This window comes from Pagrus pagrus (assembly GCF_965226575.1).
Source record: "Pagrus pagrus genome assembly, chromosome: 12".
NCBI classification, from domain to species: domain Eukaryota; kingdom Metazoa; phylum Chordata; class Actinopteri; order Spariformes; family Sparidae; genus Pagrus; species Pagrus pagrus.
In genome coordinates, this window is record NC_140196.1 from 7,450,160 (window position 1) to 7,463,777 (window position 13,618).

Here is a 13,618-nt window from a genome sequence, read left to right on the forward strand (position 1 = left end):
ATTAGTTATATGACAAGGGGTCGGGTTTAAAGGTGCAGTATGTAGTTTTGGGGAAGACGTTTTAACTCGAAGAGAAAGATCTTCAGTGAAACAAACTTATTAAACTCTCTTTGTTTTCATGACTGAATAAACTGAATAAACAAACTGACCTCAAAGGACAACACAGTTTCATACTGCTTTACTTTGTTTATATGTGGCGGACCCTGCCACCTTTCTAGCTTCAAACAGTGCTTTGGGACCTTATTTTCCTCTGAGAACAGCTTGTTTATTTCTAAATTTGTATTATCACCTCATAAATATTGTAAATATTACAATTCTTGTTTGAACGTCTTCTCCATAACTGCATAGTGCCCCTTTAACAGCATTTTATTGAACCTGATTCCTTTTGAATACATCTTTTTATGTATCTTATTTGGTGGGGAATCAATACATCCCTCACTTAAAACAGTATTTTTCCACTCTGTATCCACCTGAACCACAGAGAGTCTGCTCTGCTGAAAGGGTGTTGGGCTTTCAGCACAGATTTCGTCACTGCTCTGACATTCACTAACCCTGTCCTGACTCACTTCTCCTCTTGCTGCGAGGGTAAACAATGTTTTTTGCCTCGCAGCCAAAGTTAAAACACACATTCTAAACAGGGATGCACGATATTGGATTTTCGCAAATATCCAATATTTTCGGGCTGATTTTGGACGATTGCTGATGCCATGCTGATATGCGCATATTTTTGTCCACCTAATTCCACAGGACATCGAGTCTCTCTCGTTTTATTATGCCTCCTCTTATCACGATAACCCACCGGCAGATACACAATGCTTTTCAAAATGAACACATTCATAGGCAAAATAAGAAATCTGCTCAGTTAACCGCTTGAGACATGTGCGCATAATTATCAGCCTGTCATATCGGCAGAATATCAGCGATATATACCAATATTTTTGTGCATCCCTAATTAGAAATTATGTTAATTCTACTTTATCATTTAGCAAATATCAACCAGAAATAAATCTGATTTTTTTTTTTCTGCATGCACACTGCTGTTAACATTACCTGAGGGAAAAGCGGTTGTCGCACCGCTACAGCTCACAGAGTGTGATGGGTCACACAATTACATTCTGCTTCAAAAGTTCTTACTTTGACATGAAAATAGACACAATAAATGCACTTTGTATCTATCATACTGATTCTGTTCATGTATTTTATTGTGTTATTGTGTTTTATTGTTTGTGTAAGGTTGATAAATATTTTAGCAAAGGGATTTGGTGTCGTCCCATTTGCCGAGTGCCAAAAATAGTGCATTTGGCAGCTGTTTTGTAGACGTTGGTGAAGTGTGTTAGTTAAGGCTTCTTATCAGCTGTGTTGAGTTATCATGTTTGTACAAGTCACCAGTTTTTGCAGATACCTGGAGTGTCACACGTATACAAAAGTGACCATTTAAAGAGATCATGAAGGAAATGTTTGATAAGGAATTCAGGTATTTTACCAACCTAGATATAATAAAAACACTGGAGCTTGCAGTCCTACATGACCCTCAGAGCAGCTGCCTGTGCCGACATCAGTGGCAGTATAACAAGTTATGTATTAATATCTCTTTTTTTAATTTAGTGACTTGAATATTGCTGACCAGTTCAACACTGATCAGTATTATCTTTTAGAAAATGGGGAGAAAATGCTTTAAGATTATTTTATTTCTTTGGCACTTCACTTTAAAAGTACAATTAAATGGTTGCAACACTGATGTACATGCACAGTAAAGATTTCCATTGTGGTAGAGTATTACAGCATTAGTATCATATAAAAGCACAAAAACATGCATTACAGAAAATAATGTAATTGATGTGGTCCATTAAATGAGCTCCATACAACACATACAACAAACAGGGTTTCAGTTTAGGTATGTGGGCTGTTCAGCATCTAGTCCTGAGTGTTGCAGTGTTTTTTTAAGTCAAGGAAAGGATGCAAATAAAATATTAATGTCACTGAGGAGGATCTTTCTTTTATAAAAATGAAAATAAAAGTATAAGAGAAAATATAAGAAGAAGAGTCCGACCCCTCCCTACCCTGTTCATTTCCATACGGTCCCTAACTAACCATGATATGCACATGGATTTTCTTATGAACACACTCACACCATATATACCCTACCTCCCAAACACACACACACACACACACACACACACACACACACACACATGCAAGCAGATGCACACATGAAAGCTCTCGCACAAAAAAAACAACACACAGCCTCAGGATCATCCTCAGTCAGTTACATAACGGACTGCCAAACGTCCATCTTTATTGAGGTCAGTTCTTTTAACGAGAGACACGCTCTCCCAGCAGCTGTGTTAGTCAGCCTGGCGGTAAATTCGCCTTCACCTTCGGGCGAAACATATAGCAAGATGCTCTGTCAGTTTGTGGCTTTGTACAGCTTCGTTAACGGTGTTTGGAGCAAATGCATTCTGACCTCTGCTTGTTTTTTGAGGGGGGGGGAAGGGGGTTTAGATATTACCTTGTTTCAACACAAACACGTGCAGCTCTCTTACTTAAACTAAAAACGCACAGATGTGTGTGTCAGTGTTTTTTGTGAGTGCGGTTTCTGGCCGTGGGAGAGAGCCCTGAGGGAGAGACAGAGGGGTCACATATAAGAGGCTTTAGGGCAGACAAGTGAAAAGGAGGCCCTTTCTTGGACAGAGACTACGGATTAGGATGAAAGACGTACGAGTGGGGGATGCTCTCTCTTTTTTATCTGTCTCACACGATGGCTGCATCCCTCTCCCGCATTCTGCATCATGGCTATTCAAATAAAGAAGAAGATACAAAGGCAGACACAGTGGAAGATACAGAGATGGAGATTCAAAGCCAAATAGATAAGATAGGCCAGATCGGGGCAGGGGGAAATAAGTATTGAGACCTTGACAGATCGATAGCCTCTTTAGAATTCAGTTTGTGAGAGGCCAAGAGAGGCCGTGCAACGCGCCGCTCTTTTCCCAGCCACTTGATTCGTCACACATGCTAAGAGAATTTAACACACTCGCTTCTGGCTGGCAAGTATACGCTCCACACACATGTACATGTGAAGACATACATAGATACAAGGCCGTGCACTCATTCAATCGGGCGTCCACACCCACCGTTTGGCCTCAATTGAGAGCCCTGAAAGAAACACCTGCACGCATACAGCCACTAACTGCACGCAAGTTTTTATTCTCCTGCACAGTTTTGCTGGGAAAAAAAAACACAAAGCAGCATTTAAACTCTTACGCAACAGTGCATTTTGTTCAGATAGGATAGGATGGAGGTTATATATGGACGGTTGCCGCTATAGGCGAGCCTACATACATCGAGGCCAACTCAGTCCATGCGTGTGCTGTGTATCAAAGCAAAAATAACGCTGGCTATCACACACCGAGGCTACTTCATGTTGTTGACAAAGCGGGCCAACAGATCTGAGTTAATGTGACAGTTAACTAGCATTAATTCAGGAGCAAAGGTAAATGAAGCGGGCCTGCGGACACGACAGGGGAGTGCAGTGTAGATGGGAAGACGTGTGTACTGTACCACACTGAACCATGCTTGGGTGAGCATGTAGGCCATGCCAACAACAATGCATAATACAGCCTCTGGTGATGGGGGATGCATATGCACACACACAACACCCCCACCTCACGTCACATACACTCACGCGCGCACATAGACATACACTTGCATAAAACGCACTCGCACGCATGCACAGACATTGACGGTGATGGGGCATGGAGCAGTTTATGCTCATATCAAGAGAAAGTCTTTGATCAGTGTGACAGCAAGGACACTCGCCCCAAAGGAATTAGCTAACTCTTGCCTCGCAAAAGCACATCCACAATAAATCGGGCATGTTTGCATTTGCAACAGAGGGGAGAGAATGTCTGATATTTAGCATCATTAATATGCTAAATGTATGAATATGATTTGTTCCAGTTCAGCGTCCAGAGTAGCATGTCCACGAGTGGCATTAAAACATAAAGAGAAAAATGTGCAGAAATTCAGGTTGCATGTATAATCCTCTCAATTTAATAGGTTGTTAAGCTGCACAAGAGATTTACATACGGCTTTTAAATTAGCACAACCGCCCGTTTTATTTCTCCTGTAAAAATATAAAAAATTAAACAGTGTTTCTGACATGTTGAGGACTGTGGAACGGATTAAGATTTTGTTTATTTCTGCCTTTGGAGTCTGAAGTTACAGCACTTTATCACAAATACAATTAACTGTGCAAGGTTTTACATTTAGTATTTACGTAATATTGCATTTTTAAAATGAGTTTGCTTTGAAAAATATGTTTATTTGCTTTCTTGTCGAGAGTAAGATGAGAAGATGGATACCATTCTCATAAATACTCAAACTGACTGTCTCATTAAATATAAAGGCTACAGCTGGTAGCTCGCTAGCATAGCTTAGCCTGGCTCTGTTGTCTGAAACCTCACCTCCTCCCAAAAAAACACATTTTGTCATTTTAGCACTTCAATTTTTGCACAGATTAAACAAACAAGATATAGCATAGACATCTTTTGTTTAGTCCGGACTGAGCAAGGCGACCTGTTTCCTCCATCAGATCTTTATGCTAAAGTAAGCTAACAAGCTCCTGGCTGTAGTTTCGTATTAACTGTGCACACGTGAGAGTGGTCAGCCTTGGCTCATATAAATGACCTTTATACTCAACTAATTTAAGAACAGTAAATATGTTTTGAGGAAAACACGAACATGCCGAGCAAGCTGCGAAAATGATGACAATGAACATATCAGTGAAATGTTGACTAACAACCTTTTCATTTGTTTTCCACGGAAGTGCTCCAGGCCTCTAGGGGGAGCACTCTCCACCGACTGCAAGAAAAAATATATTTTTCTGTTATAAAATTAAAACTATATATGGTGTTATGCTGAGGGTGATTTGAGGAGTCTCTCAGCCAGAGGAAAGGAGCTGCTCTTTCGTCTGGTGGTGCGGCAGTAAAACAAAGTTTACTTTATTTCACCTTCATCATATTACGGTTATTAATCTTATATAACCGAAAGAAAATACATCGCCCTGGATCCTGCTCACAGCTTTTGTTTAAAAGAAAACATTTTATTAAAATACATTTGCATCTTTCTCTCACTCGCTTCCAAAACAGATGCACACGCTAGCCAGATCGTGATCTTTACAACAAAGGCAGCGGCGCTTGTACCACTTTTGTCCACAGGGGCCGCCAGAATCAACCAAAAGTGAAAGTTCTTGTTGCAGCTTTAAGGTAAAGAAAAGTTAATGATCTGTATTTTACCAGTGACTTGACATATGATTTTTTTTCCAAAACCGAAATCACAATCTCTTCACTAAACTTAACTAAACTGATTTTGCTGCCTGAACCTAACACAGACTTCTCTGGACGCAAACCCTTTACTAGGCGGTACGTTTTAATTACTCAATAAAACATCTCTTTGCATAATTAAAGCAGTGATTGCGTCGTTCAGAACAACTTAAATAAATTAACAATTTACTAATATACTAACTGAATTACTAGGAGGCGCGGTTGGAGTCGTATTGATCTTCTCATCTGACAGCTGGCAAGAAAGTGAGTAGGCATATTTCCAAAATAAAATTGTCATTTTAATACTTCTTCTCCCAGTTATATATATACGACATCAACTGAATTGCATGCCCCTCCTCCTGAGATTTCTCCCTTTTTATCCCATTAAAACCCTTTTTTGTTTTGTTTCTCGTGTAAGGGTTTAATTAGAGGTCTGAAAATAGAGACGTTCAAATTATAAATTTGGCCTATATAGATAAAAATTGACTTGATTTGACCTGATAAGTGTGAATTGGATCTAATTTGGCCGGAGAGAACGTCGTCCACACATTCATAGATGTGTAAAAAAAAAAAAGAGAGGGAGAAAATAAGTGACAGAACAAGAGCATAGAGCAGAAGAGGAGAGGAGAGGAATTAAAACCAGCATTGTATCAGAAATGAACCGAACCAAAAAGAAATAAATGGGCCCAATCTGGCTGCACTTGGTGCTAGAATAGCTGCCCATCCAAAAGCCCCTGCCCAATCCCCCATGTCACTTTTGTCCGTCTCCAAACCCTGCGGATGCTCCGCTTGTATAGCAGATGCACATAACCAAAGGATGTGAGGCATGAAAGCAATGGGAAATTCATTACATATTCCTACCCCCCTCCGTTCGCCATAATCACCACAATTAGCAGACATCTGCAGTGACTCCAAAGCTGCGAGTGTATTCAGGCAATCAGAGCAGCTTCACCGACAGCACTGACTGCAGCCCCCTCTGTGATGGGCCTCATCCTGTAGGGAAGCATTCCATTAGAAACTCAGTGATTAATTGAGACGGAGAATTTGCTCCTGGCATCGAGCAAGAATGAGACCCGACAGGAGGCATGCATGATGGCAGAGTTGTAGGCAGGGTTGGTGGAGGTGGTCCGGCGATGGTGGGGACTGTGCCATACTGTTGATGGTGTGAGATAAGGCGCTCACACTGTGACGCGCAATTATCAGTATGAGAACAGTTACCAGAAAACAGCTATATGAAGATTTTTCTGACCCATCAAATAAACAAAACCTGTGTGTGTCTAATGATAATCCAGATTTTATGGCTACTTTACGATTGGAGGCAAAAAAATTGGTGGTGATTGTAACTGCTTAAAATCTGCTGTTCAGTTTGGAAAAACACTTGATATCTGGATTCGGAAATCTCCCAAAGCACTACAGCCCCGTGTGTTTGGCATGTGCACATCACTGGTGGATGAAATGTGTCTCTTTCTGGTTTAACTGCTGAAGCTTAGAGTAGTTTGACTTTTTGGAAAATACGTTTATTTGGTTTTCTATCTGAGAGTTAGATGAGAAGGTGGATAGTGGACAGAGCTTCTGGGTCTGAAGTGCCTTATACCTGCATTTTTTCTAAGGGCCAGCAAGAGGCGACTTCACTGGTTCCAAAGAGAAGTCCGAATGTATGTAAGCTTATGAAAAAATGATCCTACTTCTCTTTTGATTTATTACCTCGGTAAACATTTTTCGAATAAGTTTATGATCTCAGTCGCTAGTTTCAAGTCTTTTTCAATAAAGCATGAATATAAGTGTATAAATTATGGTCATATCGAAGGTAATAGACGATAAAGCAAGGTTAGCTTCAGGGCATGGCTACCTTGTGACTGAAAAGATGCTAACAGCATGTAGAAACAGCTGAAATGCCATACTCGAGGCTCTGTAACGGTAGCATGCAAATCATAAGTGACGTCACGGTGGGTTTACACGTGGTCTGTACTATATAGGTGAAGATACAGCGAGCAGATGTTTATCTTGGTTAAGCACAAAGGCTCGGGGACATGGCTCGGTCTGTTTAAAGATGTATCTGATATCACCGTGTTAGGATTATCATTTCAATTTACTGTAGGCTTCAATGGCGACAAGGTCCACATCTGTTTCACATCCTGCCTGAAACATATTGCTATACTCCACGACAGTAACTTAACATATTATTTCCCCTTCTTTTAAAATATTCTGTTACAGTCTGGTTGAGTTTAGGCAACATGAATACTTGGTTAGGTTCAGGAAATGATGGTTTGAGTTTGAATGGACTCTATCATAACGTTAAACACGTTTTCTCCCCTGGTCCCCAAGATATGACATTAAAAAATGTGATCGGTCAATTTCAATGATTATCCTGGAGGAACACCAACACAGAGACATCAGATTGTGCCTGTTAAAATGTCTTCACACCTTTTGTTTTTGTTGACATTAAACAAGCAAGTCATACCGTGTTATTAAATAAGCTTCTAGAGGTGCCGGTGGGTGGATTGTGTCACCTTTAGACGGAGCCACGCTAGCTGTTTCCCCCTGTTTCCAGTCTTTGTGCTAAGCTAGGCTAGCCAGCTTCTGGTTGTGACCTCATATTTTCTGAACAGACATAAGAGCTGTCTAACTCTCAGCAAGAAAGTGAATAATATTCCTCAAATGTCAAAGTAATCCTTCAAAACTGTATTTCTGACTGGATAATTCTTAGAAGTGTTGAGTGGCCGACTGTATGTAGTCCATCTGTAGAGGATGACAGCGTGTTAGACAGCTCATTACTGAAGCAGTTGGAGATGTCACTCTTCCTAGGCACAGTATGGCACAGCCATGGTTTTAAGCCTCAGCTTAAAACGTTGTCATGGAAATCGACAGTAGCACATCGGACACTTTCCATTTGTGATGAGTCCAGGGCTGGCTTGAGTCTGGATCACACACACACACGCACACACCGACACACACATATGGACATAAGAGTAAATACGCACATCGGCCTTATGCAAAAGATATCAACTTTATGTGAACTGAGACGACAGACATGTTTTCAGACTGATTTCTTAGAAGACAGTATCAGTTTCACAACACGATCTAAAGTTTGTTAACATTACGCAACGTAAGAGACTAAAGCCCCTTTCACACGTGCAGCCTATCCCCTGAGAAGTCCAGGAACCTGAACACTGGCACCAGGCAAAAACAGCTCCTCGCTCACCAACTCCTTCTTCTTCTTCTTCTTCTTCTTCTATTGAGTTTTACAGCGGTTTGAATCCATACGTATCGCATTACCGTCCCTTGCTTCATGCACTCTGGTGATCTAAATAGGACTTAAGGGTTCGGTTATGTGGCGGGCGGTCCGACCGTACGAAGAATCTGATGTGGCCGCGTAATTTGGTGGAGTAACCGCGTTATCATGGCGTGTGTGAGAAGGTGCAAGATGGAAATGTTCCTGAACATAGCTCAGCTACAGTGAGAATAACTAACAGTGCCTGAAAGGTTAAGTGTGAACCTGGCTTAAAGGGGCAGCTCACCACAAAATCAGTAGTACATATATTTTGTGATGTTTGGTTTAGGAGATGTCTGCCTTCTCTCAGATGTAATGGGACTAGATGGCACTCGGCTCGTGGTGCTCAAAGCGCCAAATAAATACATTTGAAACTCAACAGAAACGTCTCTTTTCAGAAATCATGACCCAGTTCCTCGAGATGATCCACAGACCTTCTGTGAGCAGTTTCACGTCGGAACTATTTTTTCTCTCTCACGCAGAAAGACGAGTGCATCTACACACGGTGGAGAGGTTTCAGTACGGGATGTAAACATTACCTGCTTCCTCCTCAGGTAAGCTGTCAAAGTAGCTAGCTTAGTTAGCTAGCCTATGCACACTTCTGTCTGTGCAGTAATATACGTCTGGCAGGTGTGGTTTGGTAGAACCAAGGTCTGTGGATTATCTCGAGTAACTGGGTCATGATCTCTAGAAAGAGACACTGCTGTTGAGTTTTTCAGACGTATTTTTTGGCACTTTTTAGTTAATCTAGTTCAAGAAGGCACACGCACTTCTGCCTGAGAGTGCTGAATAATGAAAGGGTGTGTTTTATTGTCAGGTCAGGAGTGAATGTAATTTTTTCCACATATGTAATTTTCTCCCAAAAAACCTAAACGTCCACGTCCAAGTGGTTAACAGATGAATCATCTGCAGTATTAAGTAGTTTAAGTGATCCATTTGAGAATCTTTAACGATTAATAAATTATGTTTTAACCATCCGAAAGTTACAATTCATACATCTTTAATAAAAGGCTGACTTATCGGAAAGTCCTGCCAGAATCTCTCATCCCACGGAGACCCGAATGACCCCTCGATTCAAATTAAAACCCCGCGAATGTGGAATTATGAGTTTTTTCACATGATAGCAGTCGCACACACAAACTCCCACACGGTTAGATTTGTGAAAGAGCTGTGATTGAAGCTGCAGCTAAATTAAGAGGAAAGAGAGATTAGAAGCTTAACGGAAATCAAGCCAAGGCTGTTGCTCTCATTTGGATGTTTGAAAATTAGACTGAATCCTGAATAACTCTAGGTGCTATACTTCTGAGAGCATCATTCCCACCGGTTATGCAAATGAGCCTTCAAATCCACACAATAATCAGATGATGTGCCGCTTTGTTGGGGCTTGAGCGTGCTATTTTATCGGTTTAACGGAGACAAGAGCCGAGCGCCTTTCCTCCAGAAAGGGAGCTAATTTGCGGTCGACGGCCTCTTGACTGTCGTAAAATCGTAGAGTCACAATGAAATGGGTGTGATCCTCCACTTGGTGCTTCCTTCCTTCCAGTCCAAGGGTCTGGGCCTAATAAAGGCCTGTGTGGTGCAGCGCAGACAGACCGCCTTTTCTGCTGTGTGGAGAAATGTGTTCAATCACCATGGCTACCGGTCAGAGAAGAGCCCCCGCTGTGGTTATTAGGATTTCTCTGTCTGCTCACACATCGACTCAGTATGCAGGTTAACAGCAGCCTGTGTTATGGATGTGAATCTGTGTGTGTGTGTGTTCATGGGGCCTGTAGGGTCAAGGGTGATTTAGTATTGTAATTACCCCTCCACAGAAGGAGTGCTGGAGTTTTTTTTTTTTTTTTTTTTTTTAATTCAAAGCATCATCTGGAGAAAACGCCTATAATGGACCGCCCCGGACTCCACGGCCCCTCTGATGTGAGAAGGGGAACATGAGAAAGCTTTGAGCAGTATTGATTCAGCAGAGTACTCTCCGAGCGAGTACCAGAGGATCTGAAGAGAGAATTATCCATGCACCATTTCCTCCCCTGCTCCTGTGTGGAAAATTCTGCAGTTCCAGCTTTCTCGTAGCCTACATACAGCAGAAACACACACACACACACACACACACACACACACACGGGAGCTAACACACACACACACACACACGAGCACACATTCACACACTCGCAGACTTTCTTGAGGGTTTCGATGTTGCAAAATAATGTCTGTTTGATTTATTTATAGTTGTTCCCTTCCATCTGGTGAGTCCAGCATATTTTATTTCCCGTCACATTTTAATCTTTTAAAGGGTTTTTCTTTAGGTCACATCATTTTTTCCTATAGGAAATCACCAGTGTGGGGTTATTGCAGTGATGCCACAGCCTATATTAAGCACTCTGAGGTCAGTACAAACACTAATAGCCGCCACAGACACTCCTGGGTTGACATAAGTGCTCCAATTTGACTGTTAGTCCATATGAAGAGATTAATGGGAGCCATAAACTGCGCTGGATAAGTCCACCAATGAAATCTGAATTTCTGAGACACAGGGCATTGTCTGCATATGCCGCTTTGCCCCGAGTATCCTCCTCCTCCTCCTCCTCCTCCTCTACCTCCTCCTCCTCCTCTCTCCCCACCCGGTTTCTCCTGAATAATACACGACACCCTGCTCCCTCCCTCCCCGCCCTCCCTCCTCCCCGCCGTCCAATGGCGAGCGCGCATTTTATCAAGCTATCTCCTCTCAGCCAATCCCGCTCCTCCCGGTGATCCCTGTAAACCGGATGCCCTCCCCTCCCGCCTCTCAAACAGACGTAATCCGTGGATCAAGAGAGGCAGGCGCTCAGTCTGTGGAGAGTTGCTCTCGGACGGAAGTGATGAGAGTGGGGAGAGAAAAAAAAAAAGAGACCCACTGTGTGGCACACTTGAAGAAACCCGCATCGGTCCACCTCGGGAGGGACAGTGAGTCCTGCTGCTTTTACAGGCGGGAGCTGACGGGGGAGAAAAAAAAAATCATGTGTGAGTATGGCACCATGTTGAAATGCGTAAAAGTGTGAAACAGAGAGGATGTTTGGGTAAAAAATGTGTGCAGAATGGAAATGATAGCTGTGTGATGTGATGTTTTTTTAATATATCCTGGTGGAAAGTGTGGATAACGTGCTGATTGTGCACATGTGTAACTCTGACATGATGTGTTGGCGCTCAGCGGTAGAAAAAAAAAGCGCTTCTTTTTTCTCTCATCGGTCATTTCATAACTGGGCATCCGTGCGACTCGAGGAGGGGAGAGAGAAAAAAAACGTGATTTCCGATTAACGCACGCTTCAACTTTTTTTTTTTTTTTTTTTTTTTTTTGGAGCGTGTGTAAAAGCTTCTCAGGACGCACGGATGGTACACAGTGTACAGACTATAAGCGCTGGAAAGTTTGAAACGATGCGAACAGACGACCCGGAGGAATCCTGGTGGGAGCCTCCCCAAACAATATAACTTTGATCCATCTCACTAACCAGACAGTCTCCCGTTTCTGCGCGCTGATAAATGGTGGTTATTATTTTCCGGCGGAACAATGCGCACCGGCTTTTTACGCGCACCATCTGTCATTGTATCGACGTTACCAGCGGCCGAAAGAATCCGAGTAGAGACACCTGAAGAGCAGAAAAGGAAAAAAAAACAAAAAAAAAAACAGCAGACAGCGATCATTCAGAGCCGACACCCGTCTCTCGCCACGCCGTGACTCATGATGAGGTCCGTCTGCGTGGATGGGTGCGTAACGCAGCCGGAAAATAAACAGGCTGAGGTTGCAATTTAAATATTTTATGTTTCCTGTGCAGCATAACGCGTGCATGGATGTTTTGTTGCTTTTCAGACAGGAATTGAATAAGTGCGCTACAGGCATGGGCTCTGCGCATCCTGAATTCTCGGAAACAGTCTTTGCGCATCTGACTTCCTCCCGGAATTTGGGCCTCCGGCACATGGCAAACACAGCCAGCCTGCCATTTTCATTTTTCAGGGTGGGCACTCTGAGAGGATGCACACTGCTGACCAAATACACACACTCCATCGCGAGGCTCTACACGTCAGTGGCTTTGCACTCCAGGTAGTTTAAATGCAGCTGAGACAGGCTTTCTTTTTCTCTCAGTCTGCCAAGCACTAATATGCCTTAAGGTTAATGAGGCTGTGTCCATAAATTCTCCTGCCATTTGGATATGGTAGGGCTAGACGCTTAAGCAGCACTGCATTTTTACTGGCTGTGGGTTGTGGTTTGATGAGAAGGAAAGAAAAACAAACATTTAACCCAAAGCTGGCAGACCTTTTCCAACATCTCCTGTTAGCGAGAAAGAGAAAAATCTGTGTCAGGAGTTGGTCCAGAGTGAGTGAGCGGCGCTGATGGGTGCTGTGATAGCTCCACTTCCGTCCCTCTCAGGGCCGAGTTACATATAATTCACTTTGTCCCTCAAGTGAAGAGAAAAAGCAGAGTGCATATCTCTCGTCGGGCTTTAATTCAGTTTGGCTCTGGCAGAGTTGTCAGGGTAAAGAAGTGGATGTCTTCCCGCTGCTCTCATTGGTTGGATGTTGCCTCATCTTATATGATCGTCATTCCTGTGTAGCTCATTATCACACACGATGAGTTTCATCAGCTGCAGCCTGCAATTATGTCGAGATGCAACCTGCTATCACGGCCCGAGAGGCTCTCGGCCACAGATCGCTGTGCTTCCTCCATTGTTGCACTTCTTCTCTCTCTCTCCACAGAACAACTTGAAATAAACCTCCCTATAGTTTGTGGAAAATGCAGCTCGGTTAGCGTCTCACTTCTCCCAAACACCACATGACTCCCAGCAGACAATCCTCAAACACTGAGCACACAAACGAGGAGGAGACTCACTCTCTCTCGCAATTTAAAATGCAAACTTTTTAACGCAGGATTTCATCATTAGGGAGACATAAAAAGCAGAGGAGCCGGGCGGATAATGAGCAAAATTCAAGTCCTCCAGCAGCTGCTCACCGACACATTGTCTTCACCAAGTTAAAGGGTTGAGCGAGTTCACCGCAACTC